Genomic DNA, 19,075 nt, shown 5'->3' with positions numbered 1-19,075 from the left:
ATATTATGTGCCCATACAAAACGACTGAAAAGGAAATTCGGCGGTAGATTATGTCGTCCACTCGTAAACAAATCATATTATTACGGTGACGTGCGGATATGCGTATTACGAACCTCGCCCACTGTCCCCAGTGGTTTTCTATACGTTTATATCATAATTTGTAACAGAATACAATAATATTACAAAATGAGCACTACGAATATTCGCCAAGCTCGATTACATTATCATTCTACTATTTAATTTTATAGATTTTTTGTTATTGATACGGCGGTAATGCGCATTTCATATCGTTATAGTTTTAATTGTCTTTAGATCAATTATTAAATTCAAAAGTCATAATATTATTATTACTATTGTTGTTATCGTTACTCGTTAGTAGACATGTCAAGTAATCGTTATGGTATACCACGCTAATATATTATAATTTATAATATTATACGTCGTGAACATTATTTTCGTGTTGAAACCTAAGAAAAAATAACTATCGTTCTTTATTTTTTTTTTCGAGCATGTCTATAATGCAGTAGTACCTATCACGCTGGATGAATGAATGTATAATATATTAGCATACCTTTATTTTTTCAGTTATTGCAGCTAAATAATAAATTGTATGTAAATATGGCAATTCAGACGGTTAGCGCATGATAAGTGAAAACCATAATCACAATAACGAATTTCGTTTTACTGAATCGTAATATTTAATTTTCATACAATGTTGGAATTGTAAAAAAATAAAGCTAATAAAAAAGATTATAATTGTGAAAAAATGTTCACCGAAGCCATTGAAAGCCTTGAACCCATAATACTAAAGCAGCCACATGGCCGTATATATTGTATACTTAACTTCTTGCATAAAAAATACATAAATATTATACAGTATAATATGTATAGCCATTATTTGGATACTATAGAGAAGTAGTTTCACCTGATTAATTTTCCGTTGCGTGATATTTTTATTTTTTTTCGAAAAACTTTCTGTATATAATTATATAATATCATTACGACGGGCTATATTAAGAGAGAGAGAAAGAAAATATTTACTGACGTTTCTAATAATACTTTCGTTGTATAGAAAAAGCCTTCGAAATCCAATAAACTCGGGCGGAAATTATTTAATATATAACCGAATTTTTTTCCACCCCACACTATCCACCGATACACACACAAACAGTGAACCCAGTGCCACACGTATAGAAATAAATAATGGAAAACTAAATCCCACTCACCCACTGTACTACGTACATCCATCGCCGACCATGATCTTATTGTGAATACATCTACTCGCCGAATTCGTCGATCCCTCTCCTATAACAATCATAAGTCGACTGGTGCTCCCTCGCCTTTCCGGGAAAAATCTTACTCGCCATAGTAGATATTAATATCATAAAAACGTCATTTTTATCCACTATAGACAACTGTGGTGGCGTACTGGTGTACAGTTGGGTATTCTTATAAGTAGATGGAGAAATTCTGAATATCGTCAGCCTAATTCCAAAAATATCATTTTGGAATTATTATATTTTCTTATAGTTAATAATATTGTATACATTGTTTAATATCATTATCACTCCAATAGGTTACTTATTTTCCTATGAAATCAGCTTTTAAAGTTCTGAAGAATTTGGTTTTAAAATAAAGTTTTTTTAAATTATTCCTCCTGAAAAGTTGTCATTTTGGAGTTGGCCGACTATATACTACATCGTACTATTATTTGAAATAGACTTGACCACGAGTTTTTACACTTGTGTGGTCCGTCTGAATCGCCGTTTTTATTCATTTTTGCCGAATCCGTCGACTGAGTCGGTTTTTTCCTCAATTAAAGCTATTTACAAAATATGAATTGTAATGTTTAATAAACCTACACGGACTCACGTATTTTTTACGCAGTATCAGTTCATTTAAAAAAGTCCAATTTGCAGCGTTTTAAAACAGTAATAATAATACAACATAAGTGGGCTATAAAACATGGAAGTGGCTTTGCGGTAAACGTATTAGTATATATATATGTATATGCAGTAGCGTATTAAAGTGGTCACTTAAAGCTTACAGTCCAGGACAATAATATAATATTAGATATTAAAACGGACCGTAAAACGGTTTTAAGGATTAGTTTTCGCGTCGATTCGAATCGCGCCATATTGTCTCCTCTCTGCGCGCACACTCACATACAAGCTTTTAATACGGTGTACCCACACACACACACACACACACACACATAAATAGGTACTACAGGTAACCCACTGGATGATATAATCATTATAATCTTTACCGGATCGTCCGGTGGCCCCGTCTGCGTGAATATTATTATTACCTAACATAAGGCGAACGATGAGTAACGAATAATGCAGTAACTTTAGATCTTACAACTTTTCACCGTGATGGAAGCAAATCAAAGTTTGAATTACAATATTCGTATTTTTTTCTATTGAAACTCAGATAATTTTTTATTCGTATACAATGAACTCGGACTTGGATAATTTTACTATAGGTATAAGAATGGTCTTTTTTTTGGGGGGGGGAGGTTCAGAGTGAGTTTCTTTCTCGATTTTTCAATTGCTTTACACTGTACCTATATTTTGTTGCGTAGCAAGTGTTCCGAATGATATTACGCAGTACCGCGATACTATTTCCGGACCGTCCGTCGTCCACGTGCTATATACGGACGCCAGAAAATAATGCACACGATTTGCGGTGAGTGTCTTGGTCCGTCGGCCGCCCGGAGCAAAGGAGCGTAGTGGCGTAACCCGTGACGCGCAGGACGTTGCGACGCGTCCAATAATGGTTGCATAACAGCGCGCTTAGGGTCGCCACTCGCCGGACTATGTAATATACGATAATACCGCGCGCGTAAAATGGTATAATAATATTACCGTGGTAGTTGTTACACACATGTGTGGAATTCGCTTGGCCGACGGACGTTCACGGGCAAGGTTACTGGGTCCGTTACGCCTCGGGCATCACGGTCTCCGAGTCCAAAGCGTTTGTGCGTGTGTATACAAAACGACGGCGGTGTATGCAATGGCGGCGGATAGAGTGTATAATAATAATAATAATAATAATAATAATAATAATATAATGATAATATTATATATATATATATATATATGTGTGTGTGTATTATGTGTTTGTAACCAGCAAACCAGTTTCGCAGCATCGGGCACAAACACTCGGGTCAATAAACCGGTTCTCTGCGGTAACATCAATCCTTCTCTCCCTCTCTCTAAGGATAAGAATTCACTTTTTTCTCCTCTACGCGCAGGTACGCACTTATATATATATATATTATATGTTTACGGGCGGTAAGACGCGTGAGAACGTCGCCGCCGTCGCCGAGAGATGGCGGGAAAAAAACTCTCTAGACCGTCCGAGTCATCCAAACCTCGGCGGGAGATTAAGCCCAACGACCACAATAATATTATACATATTATAATAGTATTATTGTATTTATATATATGGATACGTTTTTTTGTGTGCACACCTTTAAAGGTGGTGTTGTCGTGGAAAGTGCCCGTGGTGAGCTCTTACCGGCCGCCGGTAGTGGGAGGAGGGTTAGTCGAAAGGAAACGAGAAAAAAAAACACCTAGGATTCTCCGCGGTAAAGTCCCGCGGGCTGGCTGTTGTTATTATTATAATATCATCGTTATCGACACTGTCACGGACGAAACGTTTATGTCGTGGGCGTCATTGTTACGCGGTCGCAGCTTAGTGAAGAATATACCTACCAGGCCTACAGACGACGAAACGCGTCGCACTCGCTTTGATACGACGACCGCAACGTGTGTAATAATATAATATTATTATATTATGTGCGACGAACCGTCGCCGTCACTGCGAGACCAGCAGTCGAAGGTCCTACTACGCTTTACGACGATATAATATAATTGTTATTTGTCTTACACACGTCAGTCGTGTTTACGGGTTATCTGCACAACTGCGGGAGAGATAGAATAGATGTTATAGTTTTGTATAGGTTTCCGTAAAATTGCAAAAAATATTACTGGAAAATAAAAAATGTTTCCCGGTAATTTTGTTAAGATCGACAACAAAGTTTAGTGAAAATTCTCATTACCGGCACGCAAAAGGGGATGGACTCCGGAAGTTGCATCGCATAGTATTTTATTAATGAAAGATGACGTTCAATTAAACTCGATTATTAATAATTAATAACTATTCATGAATTATAAATATATATCACTATATATTTAAAAAAAAATAAATGTAAAGAAAATACATTTCTTATTAAGCCTCTCCTCTCAAATAAAAAATCTCGATCGTGCAACTATAACTCTCATCAGTTGTGTTCAAATATACTATACAGATTTTGTCCAGTTCACAAAGCCTTAGGACTAGCCTAGAACAATCAACGTTTTGTATACCCATGCGACCGTTGATAATCAGCGTATAATATATTATTATATATGCATATTACACAGGGCTGTAGCATTATTATTATAGCCCCTACGTGGCATTCGATCACGTGAATCATAATATTATGTGTCTGTGCTATCATGTATATGTGATTGCGTTTCCCATACTATACACATTACACACATTATACTTAACCATATACGCATGTGAGTATTATAATTTATAATATTATAATACACACCTCACGGTGTTGTGATAATAATTAATATCGCGCTACGTGTGTGCGTAAGACCCCGAGAGAGCGGACTTCTACCGAATAACTCACTCATTGCCGCCGCCTAGTGGCTTAAGTGTTATTAGTTATAACTTATTATAACACTATCGTGCCATAGGACAGGTACCCATATCGATGTTACAATGTACTCGTGACGGTCTCGTGCAACGGACTCGCCGATGCCAAATGACGACGGCGAGAGAGAAACGTAATAGGCGATAAAATATAATAATATAGACTTAACCTGCAGCTGTTGTTTTGCACGAATTTAAGTATACATACCAAATTAGGAATATTATTCGAAAAATAATCACGTACCTCTAAATATCCCAAAAAAAATTTATATGCCGCGGACGCGACTTTTAATGATAATTAGATTTTTTCCAAACCCAAATACTTAACAATGGCGCACGTTGTTATATATTATAACGATTCGTCTGCGGACGTTTATGCGCATCGGCGTGGTACTTATATACATATTATAATAAATATTATGTGCGTACCTATCGCGCCCACGCACACCTATTCGTCGACAGTAATTTGTTCATTAATTATGGCCGTGACCGAAATCGACGGCGGTTGCACACTGCACAGTTATCTACGTCTGTTGACTGCTCGTGGTTATTATACAATTCGCAGACCACTACCGCCGCGCGCCACCAGTTCGTGGTTCGCCGGTGATTCGTATAATTGTATATACGTTGCCTGTTCAATTTGAATGCGTAATAATATAGTATGAACGATGAAAAACTATTCTTTCTATGATATCACATTGTCTAGGTGAAGACCGGCCGATGGTGGTGGGGTACGGCAAGAGGGCGTAGTAAAAAAAAAAGAGACGGGACGTAAAATATTTTTGAACAATGCTGGATAGAAAATAAATCTTGCGAGAAACCATGTGCGGCCAGTAAAGTTTAAAATATTATTGTAATATTGCTTTTTTAGTTATTACACAGTATATGGTTATGGGTAAGCAAAATCAAGCGTGAATTCGTGAATTCAGCATCATGTGTGTAGAAACAAAAAAAATCCGATAATGATTATAATACATGTATATTATGTATATTTGTTAGAAATTATTGAAACCCAATTTATTGAGCGTTTAATTTTAAGATTTGTAATTTTGATTTAACGGCTAGATTATAATATTTGTACGTCAAAACTTGAAACTCTGCAAAAAAAAATGTTCAAAAACCTCCGACATAATAATATTGAAATGCCAAATTTATTTCAGAGATGAATACACAATAATAAGTGAGGTTCCAACCATTTCCAACAATGCCGCGAAGTTGGAATCTTACAATGATGTAGAAACGTGGAACTTGCAAAAACAGTCAATGAAAGTTGGCTTCATAAATTTGAATGGAGGTTAATTAAAAAATAGGGTCTCAAAAATGTTTATAAACGTCCAATAATGTCAAAAAGTCAATGTGATGTATGACATATTATATGCTTGATGGTTTTGATTTTCACGGAATCGTGTACAGCACTATAATATGCGTATATATGATGAGCCAAAACTTGGAAGAATTATTCACCGGAGAAGATAGCCCACCGCCGTAAATATTATTATAATTCACAACATATTATACGTGTATATAATAATTTATTATAATAATTATACTCGTGTGCTTGTTGCCGGCTCAGTAATAAAACGTCGTTTTCAGTCTGTTTCGTTAACGAGTTTGTACAGGGCTAATAATTATAATATAATGTACAATGTACATAACACACAACACAGACGATGAGCCGTATAATAATCATATAGTGATGCATGTCAAAACGCTCCGAAAACACGTACCAACGCATGTAGTCGAGTATCAGTTGAACATAATATATGTATACTATACGTGTAATATATATCATTATATTATAATAATACGCGCTGTATAGGTACGTACGCTGAGAAAAGGCTGGCGATATTTGCCTCATTAGTGGTTTATTCCTCTTAAATACTCTTAGCTTTTTTTTTTTATTATTATTATTATACTTTTTTACTTTACGCTTTTGTTTTGTTTTGTGTTTACGTGTTTATAGCTCTCTGTTGTACTGACGTATTCATATTTTAAATACATAAATAAATAATAAACCATGCGCGAGCAATTACGAGATAAAAATAATTCTCATTTCTCCCTGCACTGCCTGCAGTTTTCCATATTAAACTGCATTTCGAATATTATTTATATAATACAGAGTATACAAATAATTCAAATAATTTTCCGCAGAATAATATTTTATAAACCCAAGAAATACTTTGGATATCCACTTGACCTGAATAATATTATACTCGAATAGATATGCCATTCATCCCGTTTTACCGACAAATGCTGCACCACTATGGTCTATTGTGTATATAATAAATAATAATATTGTATAATATTATTATGGCGTGTAAAGCCAACAAATGATACACATATAAGTAATAAGTTATAGCATACGTTTGCTCTGCGTACTGATTAAATTGTTACGGTTTGATAAATTTAGCTTGGTACGCCACAGTGCAGGATATTATGTATTAATGTTTTTTTTTTAAATTGTTTCGTATAAATTAGCACACTATATTCACGTACAACTATATAAAGCACTTTTATTTATTTAAATCGCACTACCATGGTGCTTTGAATCTATTTGTGGTGAAATGTAGACTAATAAATTGTAATGTTATATGTACGCATATTCATTATTATTTATTATACACCCGCACCGTATATCGTAAATATACGTCGTGTGTCGTATATACGTACATGTTATCATATTAGATGAGCTTCGGGACAATTGATATTTAATATTTTATACAACATTAATCAACTATGAAACTGTATAATGTGTATCACTTCACCATGTTTATATAATACAACATGTTTACCTATTAGATCCCGAATTAATCAACTTATATAACGTTTTGGTCCTTTTAGGTTCACTAGGTATAGTACCTTAAATAACCAAAAACATAAGAATATCAAAATCATCATTGGCGTCATGTATACTGTTCGACGAAAAGCCAGGAAATGCGTAACACGGGAAAATGAACATTTTGCTATAGTCTAAACTAGGCAGTACACATATTATACTCTATACACGCAGTCTCCGAAAAGCCCTCGAGTAACAAAAGTTATAATATCGATAGTAGTAGGTATAGTGAAGTGAAACCTTTGTCTGGAAAGCGGATATCCGGTAACGGAAAGTCGATAGCGCGGAAATCAAGTTGATCGAAACAGGTGAACTGCGTTTATTTCTTAGATTGAATTTTATGAAAAAAACCCTTTGAACTTTTTACAATGCATGAGAAACAGCACAAGCACACTAACACGAACACCTGAGGATATGTATGTATTCAATTGAAATGATTGAAAAGCCATCCATACATACATATAATTTTGCTTACAAACCCTTTAAATGGGCGTAAATATACTTTTACTGTACCAGTAAACAATTAATGCATGACATAAACTATTTACAAATGTAATCATTACGTTGATTTGTCGTTGAATAGTATCAAGTCATGTTTTTACAATATAAAACTAAAAGGATTCTTAAAGTATTAGATTTTTTAATTTTTACAACACCCATTACTCACCACTTTACTATAAATGTCATATTATTTTCAAGTTACTTGGTCGATTACTTTATTAGTTATAAATTAAGAATTGTATTATACCTTAAGAATGAATTGGAAAACAATGCAATCATTAAAAATCTAGTGTTTGCAATTAATCTTTTATTGTCTCTTTGGCTGGTTTTGATAAGTCATTTCAATTTGAAATTATTGTTTCAATTTTATTATTAATATAATTAAGCTAATACTTACACAAAAATATAATATAGAATGACTTCTTCATTTGATTTCTTATAAATTCACTTGGCATAAAAGCAGTTATTTAACTAACGTTTTAACAAAATTTGATAGTCGTCTTAAATTTATCCTTCATAAATTATGTCTGGTATATAAGTGTTTCTTATAAAACACGACCGAATAAATAAAACACTTAACCAGCCTTTTAAAATCTTTGCTGCTGTTGTCTGGGTGCATTTATTTGAAAACCGTTGTACGACAATGTTTTTCCCCTGAATGGTGTATATACTTGTTGTCATAAGTATCGTTTGAAGTCGACAGACCACTTATTTAAGCAGAGAGAAGAAATTATAATTGCGTTGTTGACATATAAACGTGAAAAGTGTGTCCTGAAGGTTATTATACACGAAAGTGTTATGATAGCCAATTTCGATTTTGGTATTTCGATTTGATCTACTTATTGTATTATTATTTTCTTAATTGTAAAACTACAGTCGATTAATTCAATAAATGTTTTGAACATCATTTAGACGCTAAGTAGGTAATGCAATTTCGATAATTATGTTTATATACCAGCAGTAAAACGAAGCATAATTAAACAGTAGACGTTTCTTAAAATGTCAAATTCGAAACAGGCAATGTAATGATAATTACTTAATTGTCGTTGATGGAAATAAACGACTAATAAATATTTATATTTTCGTTAACCGTAGACGCCATTTATACTATACAGTGTCGGAGGTATGACACGTTAAATGGCTTTGGTTAAAACAATAATTTATAAACGTCAAGTATTATTGTAATATATGCTATACGCCTATACATAGACAATGTTAAGTCCGTTGTAGTAGCACAGAAAACGACTGACGAGTACAAAAAGTTATGCATGTATTATGTCTTTGAAGTTAATGTATAATAGTAATTTTACTATTAATTATGCGTATAAAATATGTATATTGTACTCGTAGTCTGTCGCTTACAATGTTTTGGACGAGAAATTAATTCGTAAAATGAAAATATGATGGGGTAAGGAATTGTAAGAAGAAATATTAATGGTGTTACATGTATGAAGTTCTGTATGTGGACAATGGACATGCAGGGTCCTTTGGGTAGTCATGACTGATTATAATAATATTTTATGTGATGGTTTTAGTGAGAAAATTGTTTTCTAACTTAGGTGTTTACATAATCTCAGTTAGTAACTACTACTATATAGTCAAACTAGAACAAAGTATATTAAAGATGGGGTGTATGTCAGGAATTGAAGATATAAATCACTACAGTTAATGATTTTTTTTCACTTAAATTAAGGACGAAAAGTTCAAGTTAACACCTAATACTTACTGCGAAAAAACCACACTACCACGTACTTATTAAACTCAATAAAAAATTTTTAATAAAATAATTTTATAACAAGAGTCTCTGTATTAAATTGGTTTATAGAAAAATGCAAATAAGTAGGCTTTTTTATTTTGATAACTAAAAAAATTACTATTTATTTCAATCAAAAAAATAAAAATAATAATAATGATAATTTTTAAATTTATACAATATAGGACATAGGTACATAATTTTTAATCGATATTTAATTTTTTAATATTCTGTCGTATGACACACTGAGGCACAATTTCAATAAAAAAAAACTGTGAGTCCTATAGTCCTCTCCCCACCATTTGTTATCATGACATGTTTATTAATGGCTTTGTTCTGAACGCCTGTGCATATTAATTTTTAAAAAAAAATAATTAATAAGTAACGATTAACCATAAATAGCATATATTAATTGATGTTAATCACCTCTCCACCCCTTCCTATAATTGCGTTTATGATTAGTGATGACACACATATACTGTACACTATACAGTGTATATAGTATATAGATTATAGGTAACTACCAATAGTTTTAATAAAATACATAAGGATGAATAATAAAAATACTGTTTAGGTATGTATAGATTTAAAGTGAAATTGCAGTGATTTTTATACAACTGTCAATAATCTGAATAAAGAACGATAATAATTAGTAATACTTTGGATTATCGATATACACCATATTTATGTATTATGCTTAAACATGTAGCTTAGTATAATATTGGATCACGTGACATTTCCGGTGTTTTTCTTTGTAACCCTCTCAAATGCCGTTTTTCCAGTCGGATCGGAGAAAGAAACGGTGAAAACATCGACCGATCAGCTATTCATGTTTATTCCCCATAATACCACGTCAATAACGCTAAAACCATACTGGGCAAACGTAACAATATCGTATTATCTATGGTAATACACGGTTTATCGTAGCGCGCATTCGACCGTGGACCGCATCGTCCATATAGACAAATTTTCGAGATAGCGAGGAAAGCAAACTCAATTCAATAAATGCCATATTGTATTGTACCTACCGCCTACGTATTGTATACGTATGAATATTTTTTACGTGTATTAATAAATCCATTATCGGTTGTAATTATTATGTTCACGGATGTCTTTAGGTAGAATAAATATTATATAATTCACATTTAGAAAGTGAAAAAAAAAAACGTCGTATGCGAGTGAACAAAACGATAATCACGCATCCTTATCCTCCATCAGAAGACGCCAGTGATCGTAATAACAATATCGTTCAAGCATTATCGACGAATTGGGCGGGCGTCGGTTACGGTGTGTGTGTGTAACGCGTCGTCGTCGTTCTCACGGGTTCGAAAACGCCACACCGACCGTCGACGACGACGCCGCCGCCCCGACCGCCGACGTCTCTTCACACACACTGTAAGTAAACAAATATTACCACGGGCGTCAATCATGTTTATTCACGTGTATGTTTTTCTAGTATCAAATTGGAAAAACGGTCTCCGCGGTTTTCATCGAAAGAAAACAACACAACCACGCGCGTGTGTTGTACACACAATATACGACCATATCGCATTTATCGTTTGACGATAATAATAATAATAAATAAATGGGGCGTCGAGTGTTCTATATACAGTTTATATTTTTATATTATTTTGTTATTGTGTTTGTGTGTGTGTGTGCTCTGAATAGAGGAGGTACGGAATAGATCCATTATTGTGTTATATGTGGACCTCGAGTCACACGAGCGCGCGAGTGTGTGTGTGTGTTATATTATTATTGTTGTTGTTGTTGTCATTCGGTATGGGTGCTTGACCACCGCGTCGCCGACGTACACGGTATATTATGGGTATTGATTTTGGTCACTGGATATCCGGTGTGAGATTCAGGCCGGTATACATGACCGATATCAACGCTAGTATAAATAAAATAAAACCCACAGAGTTTCGAATAGTTCAAAATAATATATATTAATGTTTTAAAACCGAAAACGGTCGTTCGGTGATCACCATAATTAGTATCTACCGTACATACTATATGATTTTATAGTTTTATTCGAGATAATATTCCAAGCTCCATAATATTATGACTTATGTGACTTTATGAGTATATAGTTTTTGACTTTTTGTTTTGTGACAACCCGTGTTATTCGATTATGCGTGCACATTGTAGAATTATTTGTCAGAAACCGCACTTTTGAAATTTAAACGGTAATATTATTTGCTTATTGCTGCCGACTTTTATTCGTAGGCTTTAACTGTACTATAAGAGTGTCCAATGTCTTTATATTTATTATATATATATGTGTGTATTTGTTTGTTTGATATCTTTGTACTTTTCTTTTTATTCATTCAAAAATCGAATAACTCTAAATCTCTCAAACGGATTGAACAACGAAAAAAAAAAAACAACTTTAACCGTTGCATGTTTCAATATTTCAATAAAATAACATACCTAGAAAAATAAATAACAAAGCAATAAAAAAGTTCTGAGAACACAGTGTGAGCATTTTTACACGTTCTATAAAACATCCAACTTTTTCCAAAACTTTTACCGATTTCTCGTAAGACTATATGTGTATGTGTGTATGTATATATGTACAATATATTCATATATATTATATATATCTAATAGGTACCTAATCTAATGTTACCCGCGTTATATCCTGGATTTTGTAATGGTAAACGTTTATTATTTCAGATAATAATATGTGGTTGCAATTTTATTATTACTTGCGTTCGATTGTTGGGACAATTTTCCTTCAAAGCTCGTAATGATTTGTACCGTAAGAAGCATAATGTTTGATTGACTATAAAACCGGGACGCTCGTGAATACTTATATAATACTTATTATGTATGACATGTACAGTGTACACTGTTCACATGAATTAATATAATATAGAGTATATCCAGGCTATAATAGTTATTACTTATTAGAGATATGATGTTGGAGACATAAAAAAGTATATCATTTTTTCATTTCAAAATGATTAAAAATGTATTTATTACTATATATTATAAAGAAAATAACTTATCGGATTCATACGATAAAATCTATAAATATAATGTTCGACTAACGTATGTGTCTAAATATGTAAACATTTTCTTTGAAAAAAAAAAAAAAAAATTAAAAGGAAATACTTACATATAAAAAATGACTTATATAATTATAAAGAATAATATCATAAAAATATATGAAATAACTAAATAAATGTATTTACCTACTTATAGGTTAAAATACATGAAAAATGCAAAATAAAATGTATTTATTCTGAATTATTGAAGCATGAAAAAAATGTATAGTTAGGTTAGTATTGTGTAGGGTTAAAAAAAATAAAACTCATCAACATCCTATCCTTCAATCTTTAATAATTATTAATTACATAATATAATATAATATGAACCTATATATGATATCGATGAAACGTTATTATGCACAAGAAGATGATCAATTACAAAAAAAAAAAAAAAAACGTAATTATATAACAGGCACGATTATACGAGATAATATTAAAATAATAATTATATTATTAATAATTATTATTGGTCTATATAAATTTTACGGCGGTATGGTTCAAATATCGTTAGTTAGTATCGTAATTTGTGGTTAAATGTATAATACATTTATGTTGCAGATAATTATTTTTATCGATTATCTTTCGTATAGTTATTGCTAATGTGTTTCAATATTACATATATTTGCATTGCGTGTTGAAATATCGAGCATCGGTCGATTTTATGCGAGAAATTAACGTCATTTCTCTGAGATGTATGTATAGTGTATATACATATACGTACAGTATACATATATACGTGTATGCGGTTGATCGTGAATGTACGTAGTATAGTGCTTGTATATAGACATACAGCCATATAGGAAAATGTGTTTCCAATTTAAATAATTCAATATCTCCCCCGGGCTGCGCTCGCTCCTGCAGGATCTCTGGTTAAATTTATTCATTGAACGGTTTGTTTAACATAAACAAAACATTAATATGCCTCGACCGGCCGATGGACCGCCGTGTGTACTACGATGTACACATAGTATGTGTATGTGTATATAATAATGTATATAAGTATACGTATTGTATTTGGACACTAATTAAAAACAAATGTAAACGTGTCCGTCGCTGCGTGCACTTAGCCCTGAAAACATCGTATCAGCCACAGAAGAACCACCCTGCGGTGTAATACAGCCTACCGAGGGTCGATCGTATGCAATATGTTATTATACACGTTATATAGTGTGTACTATGATGTATAAAATAATAACGCGTGTATAATAGGCACGTCCGTCGTCGTATTCTCGACAAACGCACGAGGAAAGTGTGCGAGATCGAGAGAAGTGTTAGGTGCGCATTTTACATTAAATTCTGGTTGAAATTTTGCTGGTATACGATATGGAGATTGGAGATTTGACGGTTGTGCTTTGCTTGGCGCGGAGAGAGATGGAGACGACGGTTTGGGAAAATATTATTATTGTTGTACAACGAAATACACACACTTACACACACGCATAAACACACATATTATACATATACATATTACATGTGCGAGCGTGCGCTCGCGTCGCGTCTGAGAGATGATTGATCACGCACTGGCTCGAAAGTCCATCACGTAAAGGCCATTCGAACGGTCCCCCGGGTGTCGTTTCATGCGGCAGCGCAGAGCGCTCCCTTCGGCTCCTTTGTGCCCTGGGAAGGGTGGATGTCGCTTGATGTGTATACGCGCGAGGACGAAACCCATGTCGTCGTCGTCGTCGGTCGATGTTGACTAAAAAAAAAAAAAATCCCGAGAACGATAGCCGAGAGACGATGGTGGAGTGCGCGAGAACGAGAAAAGGACGAAACGAAAAATAAATAAAAATAAAAAGGGGTTAGTGGGAGGGAGAAGAAAGTAGGAGATCATTTACCATTGCGCTATACGGGTCGACGGCGGAGAGCCTTTCGTGAGAAACATACACAAAACGCGTATATATATTATATGTATAGATACGTACACACTTCTTGCTCGATACACTATTCTCGTTTTCCATTGACTGGAAAGCATGTAATGTAGGTACAATGAATCCTCTTTTTGTTTTTCATTATTTTTTTCCCCCTTTACATCCATTATGCTACGCATACTTACGAACAGAGGTATAGTCTCTACGTTTAACATATCACCACGTTGACTTTAAAAGAGTTTCCTTTTTTCCCGAGGATTTCAAAATCATTGCTTTTATACATTAAATAAGCGTGCATCATTATATTGTATCTTCTGTTTGGAAACCGAAAACGCCTGCGCCAAAGCATTTCACGTATATTTACTCGAGTTAAAAGACTTTTGATTGGGCGTACTAAAATACATTTTTTTATTTTTTTTTTTTACTAAATATCGTGATATTTTAAATATCAGTAATTAAAATATTTTTCATGCTTGAAATACATTTAATAGAATATTATTTAATAATATATTAATATTTTAAGTCTGATATAATAGACGATACTAACTTTAACTTCCTATAATAAATTACATATTAAATTTATCATTATTAGTGAACACATGAACAGTATATATCTAATATACTATAATATGGTATACATACGCTATATATGGGTATAAAATGTGTGTTTGTATTTTAGACGAAATTAATAAATCAAAAATAAAACAATGAACATTTTATTATAATCTCTATATAATAGGGAACTGAAAGGATTTGAATACAATATAATATATAATATATATAATTCATAATATTAAACGACTTTGTCTTATAAATTATTATTACATAGTCACGAAAACAGAGAAAGATCTAAGTGTAAAGCATTTTGTTAAGGGAAAACATAAAAGACCTTGTACAACTATTGATTTAATAAAAATATATCAAAAGAAAATGTATATGACTTTTCTGACTTGTATAGTAAGTTATATGTATATTGTATATATTGCATACATATTACGTATAAACACTCGTTTATTGTGAAAAGCGAAAAACGCACGAAAATGTTCGTGAGACAAGACCATATTATAATTTGCACTACTGAAACAATGAAACCACATATAGTGACTCAACTCAAAAACATGACTTTCGGTAATCAAAGTTTCTTATATATAAGTAAATCTTATCTATCATAAATTGTGTTTAAATTTATAAACCGCTTGTTTGAGTTGGATCAATAAAAGTAACGGCGTTGGTATAGATATAATATAATATAATATGTATGTAAAACAATAATAATTAATACACTATACATTGGATTATAATATAAGTAGAATAATATAATTAAATTGAAAAAAGTCAATTTAAAACATTAAAATAAATGGTGAATATTTTTAAGCTGTGAGCTGTGACGCAAATCGCTTCATGTGGATACGAGTGCTCGAGTTGGGAAGGAGGACGCGTATAGGGACTGAGTACCTACCCCAATTATTTTTCAGACATTTTAGTGTAGGCACTCTTACTTTTTTTTAAGTAAAAATGTAGACTGCGTAGGAGGGTATGATATTTTAGCCTACACGCTAACTGCCCATATTTTTCATACACTTACTTAATACTTAAAGCAGTTTCAAAATTTCTTCTTCTGTTTATTGGTTTATGGCATTAGTTGAATGAAGAAATTTAATATAGAAATTGTAATCTAATTTTAAAGTTGTTTTACCCTTCTTGTAAATTTGGTTGAAGAAATTTGTATGATATGAAATGTTTGTTGGGTTTTGACAACAGTTTTTAATGGTGTGGGAGGATATTTAGTATCACGAGATATATATAATATTATATTAAGTAATGCAAATTTCGTACATGTTTTCTAAGTACCTACTGAATACTTTATTTTTCCGATTCAAGCAACAGAAAATAATTATTAAGTCTCATACTGCGTGCACTTTATTTGAATCACTGCACATTTCTTTCATTAAATAGCTATCAGAAAGAGTAAAACATTCTATATTAAAACCGTTTAAAATACTTGTAATTTTCGATATTTCAGCAGCGTGATATAATATATATATATATATATGATATATGATAATAGAAGGTATTACAGACATCTATAATATTTAACACGTTTTACGTATAATTATACTATTCTCCGAATAATAATAATAAAAAAAAATGAGGTTAATATTATTTTCGTGAAAGAGTACGCAGTCGATAAAAAAAGTATATAATATTATACAGGAAACTCTCCCTCGTCAGTTGATAATAATCTCTATGGATGTGTCCACGTAATTCGTTCAGGGAATTACATGTGCATGAATGTATATATATATACGTATGATGGAAGAAAGTCCAGTGTCAAACCGAGTAAGTCTCTCGTGCTGATTTCGGTCACGTCCAATTTTTTTTCTTCGTCAACCCGGTATATACACACACTTTCAATTTTATCCTAAGCGTACACACATATATAAGCGCAAACCCCGGTTAGAGTAAACTTACACGTCAGGAAGTGAGGTGGCGGTGTGGGATATGTGGCAACAACGAGTGGAAACTAAGAAAAAACGGAGGAGAAGAAGAAGACGAGCAAAAAGAACCCGTGGAAAATAGATTAAACCGAGAGATGGGCTGATAATTGAACGAGTCCTTCTCTTCCGGGCGTGAGAAGAGAAGCTTTATGTTTCGCACCCTTTCCTCTACCACTGCCATAACGTCGTATTATTATTGTTTACACACACATACACACATACACACACACACACACACACAACCTACATATAGAATCACTGCTCCCACACATTGAAACAATAGTCCACTTTCTAATTTCCCCTACTCCAGCACACTAAAACGAATATATGTACATGTATAGGTTTTTATTTTTTATTTTGTTTTGTTTCATTCTGTAATCTTATTACGTTAATTAATTCGTTTAAAATTTTTATTTCTACATACGCACACATAATATAATATATTACTATCATCGTTAACAATTTGACACGTCCCCGCGATAAAAACAATGATTATTTCTAATTACGGTACTCCCACCCTATTCTGAAAATAAGGTTTATAAATATACATATATATATATGTATATATACATAGGTATTAGGTACGTATATTTATTTTTCTCGAATCTCAACATTTTCTTTAATTTTACACCTACACGCCGATTGAAATTATAATATAATTATGATCAGCGCAATATAATCCTTGGTGCGCACACTGTAACCTACGCAATTGAGTAAACCACTAAGTAAATTATAATATGTACATACTAATTTCACGTGTGTAATGAATGGTACCGTGACGTAAATGAATTCAAATAGATTTCTGAGATAAAACTATATGATAATTTTTTTTCTAATAAATTAAGTTTATTTCCAAATAATATGAACATTCTAAATTCCTTCTTAAATATTATTATTTTTATAACATTCGTTTTACTCTTATTGACGCTCACTGCTGCACTTCGGTTGTCATTTCTTTAATAAAACACGCACACATGGATATAATATATATTATATGTCTGCATGTATTTTATACTTATCCATAAAATGCTCGTAAACGGTCTATGTATGGGCCTCTGCTGAAGTGTTTGCATTATAACCATAGGAACTATATGAGTATTATACATATATAATATATATTCCCGATAAACCATAAACTCGGTGCAAACTCGAGACGATAAAACATTTTCCTAGACGTATGCGCACCTAAACAGAGAGGGAGTGAGGGGCATTTAATCAAGTCTCGAATACGTTTTTGTACGTCCTTTATACCGTTTCGTCGTATTGAGTTTCTTCGAAAAGATTTCAATTTCAATGGGTAATATTTTATTTGTAGATGTGTAGGTATTTTTTCCGGCCAAAAAAACCTATATAATATATAAATGATATTTTATAAAACACTTACCTGTTCTACTGGTGTAACGATCCACAGCCAAGTCAATACGCCTGTAACATAAAAACAAAATTCGTGTCATAAATAATGTTAAAATACGACATAAAACCACTAGATCAGAAGCCGTCTTCAGATTTGACTGTATAGAATTATTTTGTAATGAAATACCTACAAAATATTTATTATGTAGTATGTAGTGAACATTTAAATGGCTTTAAGAGACTGCAAAACAAAAAAATATAACTTAAATATGTCAACATATACTACCTATTATAAATATTATAGTTCTAGTTATACACATAAAAGTATATACCTACCTAGCTATATAGTTGGTTTTACAGTTGTTCATGTCATAAGTTGTTACTTATTTACATATAAGTATATAACTATATTTGAACTCGATTGTTAATATATAATCGAAAAAATAATGTCATTTGGGTTTAAAAATTGAAATATTCTAAGAATGCGAGGAGATTTA

The 19,075-nt window shown here is 32.6% G+C and overlaps 1 protein-coding gene across 5 annotated transcripts in view; it reads right to left on the bottom strand.

The window, feature by feature from the left end:
* Window positions 1–19,075, bottom strand: part of LOC114127242 (protein turtle) — a 108,027-nt gene that overhangs the window by 54,344 nt on the left and 34,608 nt on the right. For all 5 annotated transcript variants that reach the window (XM_050199887.1, XM_050199905.1, XM_050199896.1 and 2 more), the window contains exon 2: window positions 18,610–18,650. The gene's annotated coding sequence lies outside the window, so the exon portion shown is untranslated. The remainder of the gene's footprint in view (window positions 1–18,609; window positions 18,651–19,075) is intronic.

This window comes from Aphis gossypii, chromosome 1 (genome assembly GCF_020184175.1).
Source record: "Aphis gossypii isolate Hap1 chromosome 1, ASM2018417v2, whole genome shotgun sequence".
NCBI classification, from domain to species: Eukaryota; Metazoa; Arthropoda; class Insecta; order Hemiptera; family Aphididae; genus Aphis; species Aphis gossypii.
The sequence above is the reverse complement of the archived record's forward strand: the minus strand, read 5'-3'. Positions and strand labels throughout refer to the sequence as shown.